This window comes from Magnolia sinica, chromosome 12 (genome assembly GCF_029962835.1).
Source record: "Magnolia sinica isolate HGM2019 chromosome 12, MsV1, whole genome shotgun sequence".
Taxonomy (NCBI): Eukaryota; Viridiplantae; Streptophyta; class Magnoliopsida; order Magnoliales; family Magnoliaceae; genus Magnolia; species Magnolia sinica.
The window spans coordinates 48,128,257-48,142,817 of record NC_080584.1 but is presented as its reverse complement, the minus strand read 5'-3'; the positions used below and the strand labels follow the sequence as shown (position 1 = coordinate 48,142,817).

Below are 14,561 nucleotides of genomic sequence, written 5' to 3'. Positions count from 1 at the left end.
ACAATCAAAGGAGCATAAAACCATACCACTTACAAGATCGACAACATAATCTTCCGACACCTCAGAAAAGGTGGCGATCAAGTAGATCGAACAAATCGAGAATTCAAGATGCGGGTTGATATTCCTAACTTCAATGGCCAGCTACACATTGAGGATTTCCTCGATTGGCTTTATGAAGTTGTGCGATTTTTCGATTATATGGATATCCCTGAAGCAAAAAAGGTCAAACTTGTGGCCTAAAAATTGAAAGGCAGAGCTTTAACTTAGTGGGAACAACTGCAACTCGCACGAACCAGCCTGATGAAAGCACCAATCCGCATATGGCAGCGGATGAAGCAGCTACTACCTGCCTGATTCCTCCCTAGCGATTACGATCAGGTATTATTCCAATAATACCAAAATTGTCGACAGGGTAGTCTTTCGATGAGAGAATACGTAGAAGAATTTTACTGCTTGATGGCTATTGAGACTTAAATATTGCATAATTTTCCCTATTTACATCTTGGTTTTATGAACATGAATCAGTTTAATGTTCTATTTTACTCATGTATGTGTTGCAAGGTGAATTTAAGAGCTTGGATTGAAAAGGGGTGCTAAAAAGCATGGATTTGATGCTCAAGAATCACCAAGGCAAGGGATGGATCTTAGGAGACCAAAATTAAAAAATTCACATGCCAAAGATCTAAGAAAACCAAGTGAAGAATTAAGAAAATCAAAGATTTGAAGTGAAGAATCCTGAAATCGTCTTGAAAAAGTGTGTTCTAAAGCTCTGAGGTCTATTTTGAAAAACTGCATGGCAGAAAATCTATTTTAAACAAACTGTGCAGCGATAAGCCTATTTTGGGAAACTACATATATTTGAGGCGATTTTTAGGGTTTTTCAACTTTATATGAAAATTGGAGTTCCCTACTTATAAATAGGCTTCCTAGGGCATTCCTAAGCATCATTCAAGACATCCCAAAGTAAAATTTAGGGTTTTTAAAGAGTTTTTATTTTTATTAAAGCTTTATAAGTTGTTTTTAAAAAAAAAAAAAAAAATTTAGGTCTTTTCTATTTGCATTTTTTTCTTTCTTGTTGCTTTTTATTTTTGCAATTTAATTATATTTTTTTAAGTTCCTTCTAGCCCAAGCTAGAAGGGAAGCACATAGGTTTAATAATTCTTTAAGATTATGATGATTGATTGTTTTACTGATGAGAAGAATGGTGTATGCATGTTATCTATAATTTAGGTTTTGTTTTTTTATCTTGTTGTGAGATCCATATGTTTCCATCATATGAGATCCACATTGATGGATAGGCTTACCCTAGATTAATTAGATTTTCTAGATAGGAGAGGTTCTTAACCTGTTATATTTCTTTGATTTTCATTATCTCATTGATATTGAATTCTTAAAATCATTAATGCTTGAGAATATATATCAATGGTGCAAATCCATTATTTTCTAATATTTTATATCACTTATTAAAATATTTAAGCTGTTTTATTTTCTGATTAGGCTGACCATAGTGCTCAGATCCTAGTTGTGTTATCCAAGTCATCGTGATTTTGGAACATTAACCTATGTTTGGAACTTCAAAGCTTGGGTGTTATTTTATTCAGTTGAATTACGTCCATTTAAAAATCCCAAAATTAAATCATTGGTTTAGTTTTTATTACTTAGTTTGTTTTGCATTTGATTTTTTCCTTCTCACAATTCATCTCCCTGTGAGATCGACCCTGTATTAACGGGATACTACTTAAGAACCTCTGCACTTGGAGGCAAGCAATCAAGTTTTTGACGCCATTGCCGGGGAGAGTCTGAGATAGATTAGATCCGTGCAAGATAGCTAAGGTGAGTTTTTTTTTTCTAAGGTAAGTTCTCTTCTAAACCCTCCAAATTTTCTGTAGATTTTTTTTTCTTTTCTTTTTCTTTAAAAGTAAATTCAGTTGGGTCTTTCAAGCACTAACTATGACATAAGGTTGCCCTGCTTTGGATTTTATCACCCAAGTGCTATGGTTGTCCTACAGCTGTTGTTTGATCATAAAGATCATCCATTAAATCTATTTTCCAGATTAACATAGTTTAATTTCTATATTAGTTTTACTTTTATTAATTAATTTATTTATTTATTATTTTTTTCGTAGGCTGAACCCTCATGGTCGACCTTGCCACCTGGGTTGTTGATTTATTTTTGCTTTGTGGACTGAACCCTCATGGTCGGCACTGCCGCTTTAGTTGTTGATTTATTTTTACTTTATGGACTAAACCCTCATGGTTGGCCCTGCCGCCTGGGTTGTTGATTTATTTTACTTTGTGGATTGAACCCTCATGGTTGGCCCTGCCGCCTGGGTTGTTGATGTATATTGCTTTGTGGATTGAACCCTCATGGTCAACCCTGCCGCCTGAGTTGTTAGTTAAGTTTTTATTTTTATTTTAAGTATCATACTTGCTATTTGAATTAGTAGTATTTGTTGTGTAGTGTGGATGGTTTATATCCCGTTGGAGTAGGGATCAACACAATTGACTCTCCTCCGAAGGCGGACTAGTTCTAGGCCTTGATCATTCACTTAGAAGAGGCACATAACATCACTTAGATTCCATGGCAGACCCAGTTGATAATCCAAATCCAAATCTGTCAAATCCAACTATAAATCAAAATAGAGAAAATCAACCTAATCCTCCTCTTGAGGATGAAAATGAAGTTCATAGGAATGTGTTAAACCAACTACGGACTTTACGTGAACATTTACACCCTGAGAGATCAACTTTACCATCTTGTATAGTGTTCCCTACTCACATAGGGAACATTGATTTTAAACCAGGTGTGATTCAATTAATTCCTAAATTTCATGGCTTGGATTCTGAAAGCCCCTACTTGCACCTTAAGGACTTTGAGGAAGTAATTGCAACGTTACAAGTAAATAATGGCACTAGGGATGTACTTAAAGCTTAGGTTATTTTCATTTTCTCTAAAGGATCGGGCCAAAGCATGGCTCAACTCTCTAAGACCTAATACCATCACTTCATGGTAAGCCTTAAGTAAAGAGTTTTTGAAAAAGTTCTTTCCCGAGCACAAAACAAATGCACTAAAACAAGAAATCATGTCATTCTCCGAAAAGCGGAATGAACTATTTTTTCAAGCTTGGGAGTGCTTCAAAGACATTCTAATTACTTGTCCACATCATGGTTATGAACCATGACACGTGATTGATGCTTTCCGAAAGGGGCTCACCATGGATACTCATCAATTCATAGATATAATGTGTGGTGGAACCTTTCTTGACAAAGATCATAATGAGGCTTGGGATTTTCTAGATATGTTATCAGAGAATACGAAGACATGGAATGTCTCTGATAAATCAGACCAAACTAGACCCATTCCTAGAGAGAAAGCAGGGATGTATGTCCTAAGATAGGAAGATGACCTTAATACAAAATTCGCTGCATTGGCTAGAAAGGTCAAAGCCTTGGAAATTAGGAATGTTGATATGGTTAAAGCAAATACTTCCTTAGGTAATTTTTATAGCATTTGTGGTGGTACAGCTATGACATAAAGGATTGTCCAATAATCTCAATTGTACAAAATATCACGTATGAGCATGATCAAGCAAATGTTATAAATAACTACCAAAGGTCAGTTATGCAACCAATGGGAAACACATATAATCCAAATTAACATAACCATCCTAATCTTAGTTGGAGGAATGAACCACAAATTAATGCTCCCAATGCACCTCAAATGCCTCCATAAAACAATTTCTTTGGGGCACCTAACAATGCACCATATCTACCCCCACCAAAGCGATCATCTGTGGAGGATGCATTAACCGCATTCATGAACTCTTAAGCTCAAATGAATCAGTCTCTAATCCAATCAAATCAGGAATTAAAGAGGGTTGTGGCTAGGATTGAGACTTAACTAAATGCTAGGAAAAAAGGCACCCTTCCTTCTCAACCTATGCCAAACCCTAGAAACACACTTTTCATTGGAGACTCAAATCCAAGTGAGCTACATCATGAACAAGCTAAGGCCATCATTACCTTGAGAAGTGGAAAAGAGGTCGACAACAAGATAATACAACTGGTATAAATACCGAAGGATGAGCCACTGTCTCAAGAAAATGATGAACCGACTATAGTTTAAGAGCTACAACAGCAAAAGGATAAAGAGACTAAGTCATATGAGCCTCCGGTTCTGTTCTCATCTAGACTTCGGAATCCAACTGTCCCCATGAAATATCAAGAGGTGTTGGATGTGCTCCAAAAGGTTACTGTCAATATTCATCTGCTTGATGCCATTAGAAAAATTCCATCATATGTTAAATATCTCAAGGACTTGTGCATTGTAAAGAGGAAATTAAATGTGTACAAAAAGGCCTTCCTTACTGAGAAAGTGAGCGCTATCATTCAACAAAGGGCTGTACCCAAATACAAAGACCCGGGAAGTCCCATTATTCTTTATATTATTGAAAATTTTCAAATTGACCATGCTTTACTAGATTTGGGTGCAAGTGTCAACTTAGTACCTTATTCAGTTTACAAACAAATGAGGTTAAGCAAGCTTAAACCAACCACGATTACACTCCAACTCGTTGACCGCTCTATTAAGGTACCAAGGGAAATTTTAGAGGATGTGTTAGTCTAAGTGGAGAAATTCTACTTCCCTATGGATTTTATTGTACTAGACACTGAACCATGTGTAAACGCTAGCGCTCAAGTTCCCATCATTTTAGGCCACTCATTCCTAGCAACTTCAAATGCAATCATAAATTGCAGGAATGGAATGATGAATTGTCTTTTGGTAACATGACTCTAAAGCTAAATATTTTTAATCTATGTAAACAGCCCATTAATAATAATGAGATCCATAAGCTGAATTTCATGGACTGCTTGATAGAAGAAGAGGAATTGGAACCTAGTCTGACTGAGTAATTGATTCAAGTCATTGGGGACTTGAAAAATTCTGATTTAGAAAAAATATTTTCTGAAATTTGTGATGATAATGAGAGCACTACCACCCATGACATTGGTATGTACCAATGGAGACTGCGCACTTAAATCCTATCTATCGAGGACTCGCGACCTCTGCCATTACCAACCAATGTTCCAAAGCTTGATTTAAAACTACTACCAAATGACCTTAAGTATGTATACTTAGGTGAAAATAAAACTTATCCTGTGGTGATCTCTTCATTTTTAGAGTAGGATCAAGAGATTAAATTGTTGAAAGTTCTAAGGGACCACAAAAGAGCCTTGGGCTGGACCATTTCTGACATCAAGGGTATAAGCCCTTCCACATGCACCCATTGGATCCACCTCAATGATTACGCCAAACCAATTAGACAACCTCAAAGGCATCTCAATCCAAACATGATGAAAGTTGTAAAAAATGAGGTGATCAAATTATTAGATGTGGGAATCATCTACCCAATATCCGATAGTGTTTGGGTGAGTCCAACTCAAGTAGTCCCAAAGAAATCCAGAAATTGTGCAGAATTTTAATAATGAAGTCATACCAACACGTGTCACCACTGGTTAGCGTGTTTGCATTGACTATAGAAAATTGAACCAGGTCACAAAGAAGGACCATTTCTCTTTACCATTCATTGATCAAGTTTTAGAGAGGGTAGCTGGTCACTCCTTCTATAGTTTTCTTGATGGATATTCTGGATATAACCAAATAGAGATAGCCCTGCAAGACCAAGAGAAAACCACGTTCACTTGTCCATTTGGCACATTTCTTTCAAATGAATGCCATTTGGATTGTGTAACGCCCCAGCAACTTTCCAACGTTGTATGTTAAGTATTTTTTTAAATATGGTTGGAAAGTTTCTTGAGGTTTTCATGGATGACTTCTCTGTATTTGGGAGTAGTTTTGAGGAATGCCTCAACAATTTATCTCTTGTCTTGTCTAGGTGTGAAGATAAACACCTTGTATTAAATTAGGAGAAATGTCATTTCATGGTTCAAAAGGGAATCGTTTTGGGCCATGTTATCCCTAAAAATGGAATCGAGGTAGATCGCTCAAAACTCAACATTATAGCTAATCTACCTATCCCCCGAACTGTTAGAGATATTAAATCACTTATAGGGCATACTGGTTTTTATAGAAAATTCATCAAGGACTTTAGTACCATTACTAGACCCTTAACTAATCTTCTTCAAAAGGATGTTCCATTTAAGTGGACAGATGAGTGTGCAAGTGCCTTTAATAAAATTAAATCATCCCTTACCATTGCACCTATCATGAGTCCACCGGATTGGACACTTCCTTTTGAACTAATGTGCGATGCAAGTGATTATGCCATAGGGGCTGTTTTGGGCCAAAGGAAAGATAAATGGCCCTATGTTATTCACTATGTGAGTAGAACTCTAAACTCGACCCAAGTACTCAACAACTTAAAATGAGTTACTTGCAGTAGTTTTTACTTTGGATAAGTTTAGGTCATACTTAATGGGATCCAAAGTAGTCATTTTCATGGACCACTTGGCTTTGAAATATTTGTTATCTAAGAAGGATGCAAAGCTGAGACTTTTAAGATAGATTCTTCTACTCTAAGAATTTGACTTAGAGATAAAAGATAAGAAATGAGTAGAAAACGTAGTGGCCGATCACCTTTCTAAATTAGTGTTAGATGATTCCACTAAGGAGATGCATATCCAGGACACTTTTCCTGATGAATAATTATTTACGATCTCCAAATTACCTTGGTATGTAGAATAATGAACTATCATATAACGGAAAAAATGTCATATCATTGGAAGTCACAAGATAGGAAGCATTTCGAAACTGAGGTTAGGAACTTCTTCTGGGATGACCCATATTTATATATATGCAACTGATCATATTTTTAGATATTGTGTCCCAGAGGATGGAGTTCAGAGTATTATTTCCTTTTGTCACATGGAAGCATGTGGTGGCCATTTTTTTGCTAAGAAAACCACTGCAAAAATCCTGTAGTGTGGTTTTTACTAGCCCACCTTGTTTAAAGACACCCATGCTTTATGTATTTCTTGTGATAGATGTCAAAGGTTGGGAAGAGTTTCCCGGCATAACATGATGCCTTTATCTCCAATTTTACCATTGAAGATTTTATATTGTTAGGGTATTGATTTTATGGGCCCATTTCCATCTTCTTTTGGATTTCTTTATATATTAGTTGGTGTGGAATATGTTTCAAAGTGGATTGAGACAGTTCCAAGTAGGACCAATGACAACAAAGTGGTCATACAATTCCTCAAAGAAAATATTTTTTCTAGATTTGGAATTCCAAAGGCCATCATTAGTGATGGCAGGTCTCACTTTTGCAATAGGACATTTGAGGCTTTGATGAAGAAATATGGTATCAAACATAAAGTGAGCACCCCATACCACCCACAAACAAGTGGGCAAGCTGAGATTTCTAATCGGGAAATCAAACACATTTTAAAGAAAACTATAAGGCCAGATAGGAAAGATTGGTCCCTTAGACTATCCAATGCTTTATGGGCTTATAGGACTGCTTATAAGACCCTGATTGGAATGTCTCTATACAGATTGGTGTATGGGAAGGCTTGCTACTTGCCTGTGGAATTGGAACATAGAGCCTATTGGGCAATAAAGAAATTAAACTTTGATATGGACCAAGTAAGTGGACAAAGGAAATTAGAGTTGAATGAATTAACAGAGTTGAGGAGAGATTCCTATGAAAATTCTAAAATCTACAAAGAGAGGACCAAAGCTTTTCATGACAAAAATATCTTAAGAAAAAATTTTGAACCTCAGCAAAGGGCCCTATTGTACAATTCTCGTTTCAAGTTCTTTTCGAGAAAGTTAAGATTGAGATGAACAAGCCCCTTCATTGTGAAAAATGTTTATACTCATGGGGTTGTTGAAATTGAGAATCCACGTAATAGCAATGTGTACGAGGTTAATGGTCAAAGATTAAAGCCTTATGTGAAAAACTTTCATTTGGGAGAGGAGTCTTTCCCTCTTCATGAGCCAGAATATTCAGAATGATGCTCCTAGTCTGACGGAGCATTTCTATAGGATTTATATCATATTCAATTCTTTTTAGTGTCACATAGCAGGTGAGTTTTTCATGGTAGGTACTATCCACCCTTTCTTTTATTTTTATTGTTCTCTGCATTACCTTGGGGACAATGTAGATTTTAGGTTGGGGGGTGTGGATAGTCATTCATGTGAAGGTTTTTTTTTCTTTGGGTTTCAGTTTATTTTATTATTAGTTTTATTATTTTTAGGTTTCAGTTAGGTTTAAGTTTATTTTTTTCAACATTTTCAAAATAATATTTTTATATACAAGAATGTGAACACGATATTTTACAAATTCCAAAGGCAAAGTTAATACTTAGTCTATATTGATATAATCAGAAATCTGATAACTAAAAATTATAGACTTGAGTTCAATTATCTAATCACTAGTTTAAAGTGAGCTGTAATTTGATGTACTGAATTCATAATACACCCTAGCTAACTAAGTGAGGAATATGATATGTGAACTAAAATAACAAATTTTGATTTAAACAAGGTTAAATGAACTAGTACCATTGATATATGCTTAAAAGAGAAAATATTGAAGAAAAAAAATGATGGAAAAAGAAAATTTTATTATAAAGCATGAATACAATTACTATAGTAATCGTGTCAGTAATCCGAAGTAAGGATACCTAAGTATCTATTACTGTTACCATTACAAGTACAATACCTTATGTTATGAAGCAAACCCGATGGGAATCTTCATCTAAGGGTGGTCTATAATAATGAGGATATGATGATAAAAGAAGAAATGTCATGAAGAAAATGAGATAACTAAAGATTTCATATTCTTGGGATGATTGAAAGGAGTTAGGATAGGGAACATGCATATTTCTCAAAGTTAAGGATTTAAAGGCTTGTTTCATATGCTAAATGCAATCGAGATTACCTGCGAAAGTGGTGTAGTTAGAATTTTTTTCGTTTTAATTTTGTTTCTAAAATTAATTTTTATTTTTATTTTGCTGGTTGGGGGCTATGTTGAGACTCAAATATTGCATAATTTTCCCCATTTACATTTTGATTTTATGAACATGAATCAGCTTAATGTTCTATTTTACTCATGTATGTGTTGCAAGGTGAATTTAAGAGCTTGGATTGAAAAGGGGTGCTAAAAAGTATGGATTTGATGCTCAAGAATCACTAAAGCAAGGGATGGATCTTAGGAGACCAAGATTGAAGAATTCACATGTCAAAGATCCAAGAAAACCATGTGAAGAATGAAGAAAATCGAAGATTTGAAGTGAAGAATCCTGAAATTGTCCTGAAAAAGTGTATTCTAAACTCTAAGGTGTATTTTGGAAAACTGCATGGCAGGAAATCCATTTTAAATAAATTGTGCAGCGATAAGTCTATTTTAGAAAACTGCGTATATTTGAGGCGGTTTCTAGGGTTTTTCAACTTTATATGAAAATTGGAGTTCCCTACTTATAAATAGGGCTTCCTAGGGCATTCCTAAGCATCATTCAAAGCATCCCAAAGTAAAATTTAGGGTTTTTAAAGAGTTTTTATTTTTATTAAAGCTTTATAAGTTGTTTTTTTAAATTTTTATTTTAGATCTTTTCTATTTGCATTTTTTTTCTTTCTTATTGCTTTTTATTTATGCAATTTAATTATGTTTTTTTAAGTTCCTTCTAGCCCAAGCTAGAAGGAAAGCACATGGGTTTAATAATTCTTTAAGATTATGATGATTGATTGTTTTAATGATGAGAAGAATGGTGTATGTATGTTATTTATTATTTAGGTGTTATTTTTTATCCTCTTGTGAGATTCATATGTTTCCATCATATGAGATCCACATTGATGGATAGACTTACCTTAGATCAATCAGATTTCCTAGATAGGAGAGGTTCTCAACCTGTTATATTTCTTTAATTTTCATTATCTCATTGATATTGAATTCTTAAAATCACTGACGCTTGAGAATATATATCAATGGTGCAAATTCATTATTTTTTAATATTTTATATCACTTATTAAAATATTTAAACTGTTTTATTTTCTGATTAGACTGACCATAGTGCTCAGATCCTAGTTGTGTTATCCAAGTCATCATGATTTTGGAACATAAACCTATGTGTGGAACTTTGAAACTTGGGTGTTATTTTATTCAGTTGAATTACATCCATTCAAAAATCCCAAAATCAAATCATCAGTTTAGTTTTTATTACTTAGTTTGTTTTGTATTTGATTTTTTCCTTCTCACAATTCATCTCTCTGTGGAATCGACCCTGTATTCACGGGATACTACTTACGATCCTCTGCACTTGGAGTAAGCAATCAGCGGCGCGTAATGATTTGGTCGAGACTGAATCCCAATAAGTCGCCCGATTCAACGGTGGATTGTGTATGGCGATCCAGGATCGGGTTTAGATATAGTCCGTCTGGAAGATGAATGATGTAATCAAGTTGGCTACTCGGGCGGAAGCGTAACTTAAACGTCCTAACACACGGACCTATCCTACCGTAAGGATCGCTACGGCAGGTCTGCCCCAGGGAGCTCCACAACCCAAGGGGAAGGAGCCCGTAGGAGCACGCACTCAACCTCCTACGTCTGAGAGCCGAGATCAGGGAAGCAGGCAAGCTAGACCTTAAAGGGGCATATCGACTGTTGCTTGTCCAAGTAGAATCCCAAACCCCTATGCTCGACTAAGGCCCGACAACTGCTATCGTTGTGGCCAACCGGGCCACTAATCAAATACTTGTCCCCAGCGGAAAGTGGCGAACCTCACCATCAATGATGGTAGTGCTGATAACGCCTATGAAGATCCAGATGTTGAAGAATAGGAGCATACCACCGAGGACGAGGCGGACGATTCAAGTTGGGTTTAGCAAGATCGCGGCGAGTCAGTGGTCGTAAGGTGGCTATTATATGCACTAAGAAAAGAAGTGCATCCACAGTGGCATAATATCTTTTGCACTAGGTGTACGTGAATCGAAATATTTGTGACGTGATCATTGATAGTGGAAGCAGCGAGAACATCGTCTCTAAGGTCATGGTAGAAAAATTATAATTGAAAATGGAGCATCATCCCTCCCCATATACAATCGGTTGGATCAAGAAGTTAGCGAAACAAAGGTAACTGAACAGTTCACCATATCCTTTGAATTGGCAAACATTATAAGGATGAAGTAGTATGCGATGTGGTTGACATGGAAGCATGTCCCATACTACTCGGTTGACCCTGGCAATTTGACCGTAACGCCACTCATAAAGGGCGAGATAACATATATATCTTCATCAAGGACGGTCGGAAGACCATATTGGCCCTTATGGATCTAGAGGGATCACCTAAAACTTTTAAAGTGGAGGGCCGTTTTCTTTTAACCATACAAGACTTCATGGAAGAATTCAAAGAAACAGGATAAGCTTATGCATTAATTATAAAAGGGGAAGAACTCGAGCCTACCATCATCCCTGAAAGATTAAGGCCCTTGTTAGATGAATTCAAAGAAATCTGGCTCGATGACCTTCCCGATGGGTTACCTCCCATGCAGGATATCCAACACCATATCGACTTTGTCCCCATGTCCAGTTTACCCAATCATACTCATTATCGAATGAGTTCGAATGAGTGCGAGATTCTACAGGGGCAAGTGGAGGAGCTGATCCGTAAGGGTCTTATTCAAGAAAGCATGAGCCTATGTGCCATACTAGCTCTATTAACTCCAAAGAAAGATGGGAGTTGGCGCATGTGTGTCGACAGCCGGGCCATCAATAAAATCACCATAAAATACAAGTTTCCTATACTATGATTGGACGATATGCTGGACATGTTAGAGGGTGCAAAAATATTTCTAAATTGGACCTAAGGAGCAGCTATCATCAGATTCGATTACGGTCGGGTGATGAGTGGAAAATAGCCTTTAAAACCAAGGAAGGATTGTACAAATGGATGGTCATGATGCCCTTCGGTTTTTCGATTGCGGCTAACACATTTATGAGATTGATGAACCAAGTTCTGAAACCTTTCATTGAGCGGTTCGTTGTGGCTTATTTCGATGATATTTTGATATACAGTCAAGACGAAACCACCCATATGGAACATTTCAAGAAGGTCCTTCAAGTGCTCACTAAAAATAAACTATATCTCAATTTAAAAAAGTGCAACTTCATGACTGATAGCCTATTGTTTCTGGGTTTTATTATAACATTCACGGGCATTCGGGTGGATGAGGAAAAGGTGAAAGCAATTAGAGAATGACCGATTCACACAAACATTCATGAAGTGCGAAGTTTTCATGAACCGACGACATTCTATCGTCGGTTCATGAAAAATTTCAGTACCATTGTGTTACCAATCACAGATTGCATGAAAAAATGGCAGTTTCAGTGGACTGACGAAGCCAATAAGAGCTTCGCCGAAATCAAGCACAGATTATCCACGACCCCAGTTCTTGTACTTCCCAACTTTGACAAATTGTTTGAAGTCAAATGTGATCCCTCATATGTCAGGGTTGGAGGAGTTTTATCTCAAGAATGTAGGATGATAGCCTTTTACAGTGAGAAACTTAGTGATGCATGTCACGCCCCAAACTCGAAAACTGATCTCATGAGAACCCCGATCGCCGAATTCGATGCCGACAACCTCTGTAGTACCCCATTCTCGGCTCCCAGCACCTATACGCTAGATTCCGATCCTGGGATCCTACAAGGAGAATTTTTTTTAGTGTACATTTATCTCGTAATAAGCATAACCACAAGTATACCCAAATCATAAAGGCAACATCATCATCATATATCCACTAATATAAGCAGTTGAATACAGCGCTGAAAGGAAAATACATATGTCAAAAATCAAAGCTCCAGAGGTTCGTTGCATCTCCAAGCTCAACGCTACTACAACCTAACGCCACCTGCACGCATCTATCGTGCATAAGCTTATAGAAAGCTTAGTGGGTGGTGAAAGTGTGTGCACAAGGTAAGTACCAAGTATTCAACGCAAAGCCATAATCATACAATGTCGAAATAGGCGCAAGATCATGAATCATACGTTATCAGAGTAAGTGAAAATATTGACAAGTCCATGAGTCAAATAATATCAGAATACGCAATACAGATCAACTATACAAATAAAAAACAATATCAGAATACGCGATACAAATCAACTATACAAATGAGGAGCAATATCAGAATACGTGATACAGATCAACTATACAAATGAGGAGTCATAAAGAGTCAAATATCAGATACCGTATCTAAACCATATAAATACCGAAACACAGGTAACCCAAAATGCCATATGCCGCGGATGTAATGCAATTATGTGGTGCGAATGGAATGACCATGCTGAAGTGTGAAGTCAGGATGATAGTACCTAGTATCGCAGGCTATGGAATCCATCACAAGGGACTTCTATCTAAACTAGCCTCATACCTAAATTTGAATAGTCAGACTCAATGTGGTAAACTCCTGATCTCAGGTTAGTCGCGCACCCCAACCGAAATCCTGGCCATTGCGGAGGTACACGTAACAAATAGTTGCGCACCACTAACCCGAGTGGATAGTGAATGAAATGAATGCATGAGTATGCAACTCCTACTCAATAAGTCCACATATCAGTACGGTTCCTCTCTGGGAAATCACCGGGGTCTATTACACTCTATATTAGATTGCCGCCCCATCCCGCGCAATAAGGTGAGTGGAAGAGACCTCACTACCCGCCTGCCAATATCGGGCTCGGCTCGTCGATAGCGGACCCATTCCTCGAGCCGGTCAGACTCAGCCTAGCATTGCCCCCTGTTCTTGGGCAGGTAAGGCCGTACCCCCTTCCAACTGACCACGATACAGTGGGAGATGCGGCCTAACGGTATCGGCCCTCATGGGCTCTTGCATCCAATCGGTCTAGACGTTGGAGCAACCTCTGGAACTAAGAGGGTTTAGGGACTTTCACCTAGGGATATCTATAGCACCCCATGTAGAACAGATTTCCGGTATCCTATCTAGCCATCCACGAAATACCTGTAGAGGCTACGACCCTAATGTCGCTAGGGCGTATAATAATCACAACACACAATGTAAGATGCTTGAGTCATACAAACCAGTCATGCATCAATCCTACGCATACCGTGCGCTCATTTGAATAACCTCAACCTATCAGGGGGTCTCATAACAACCTGTCCAATAACATATGCAATGATCAACCACATCTCATAACAAACATGCAGATGATGCGTATGGGCATGTATCATGATGTCATGCTGTCACATACTCATAATCGGTATCAATAACTGGCATCAACAATCGGCCTAGCAACGTGGACATTTAACCGATATTGCCCCCAAGGAATGGCCCACATAGAGCCAAATATATAATGGGCCCACGGCCTCTCACAAAGGCTTAATATGCAACACAATGGGCCTTACTTAAGGGCCACATATACACAACATGTGGGCCCTGCCATGGGCCTTAAATACATGACATATGGGCCCTACACATGGATCTCGAATACATCAAATGGGCCATGCATCATGGGCCTAATACATATTACAATGGGCCTTACCCATAGGCCATGAATACATCATAATGGGCCTTGCCCATGGGCCT

General features: G+C 37.5%; 1 non-coding gene across 1 annotated transcript; it reads right to left on the bottom strand.

The window, feature by feature from the left end:
- Positions 1–3,065: 3,065 nt before the first annotated feature.
- On the bottom strand, positions 3,066–3,172 carry LOC131222179 (small nucleolar RNA R71). Its single transcript, XR_009159886.1, has one exon. It is a non-coding gene; the product is annotated as a small nucleolar RNA R71 (small nucleolar RNA).
- Between the last annotated feature and the right edge of the window lie 11,389 nt (positions 3,173–14,561).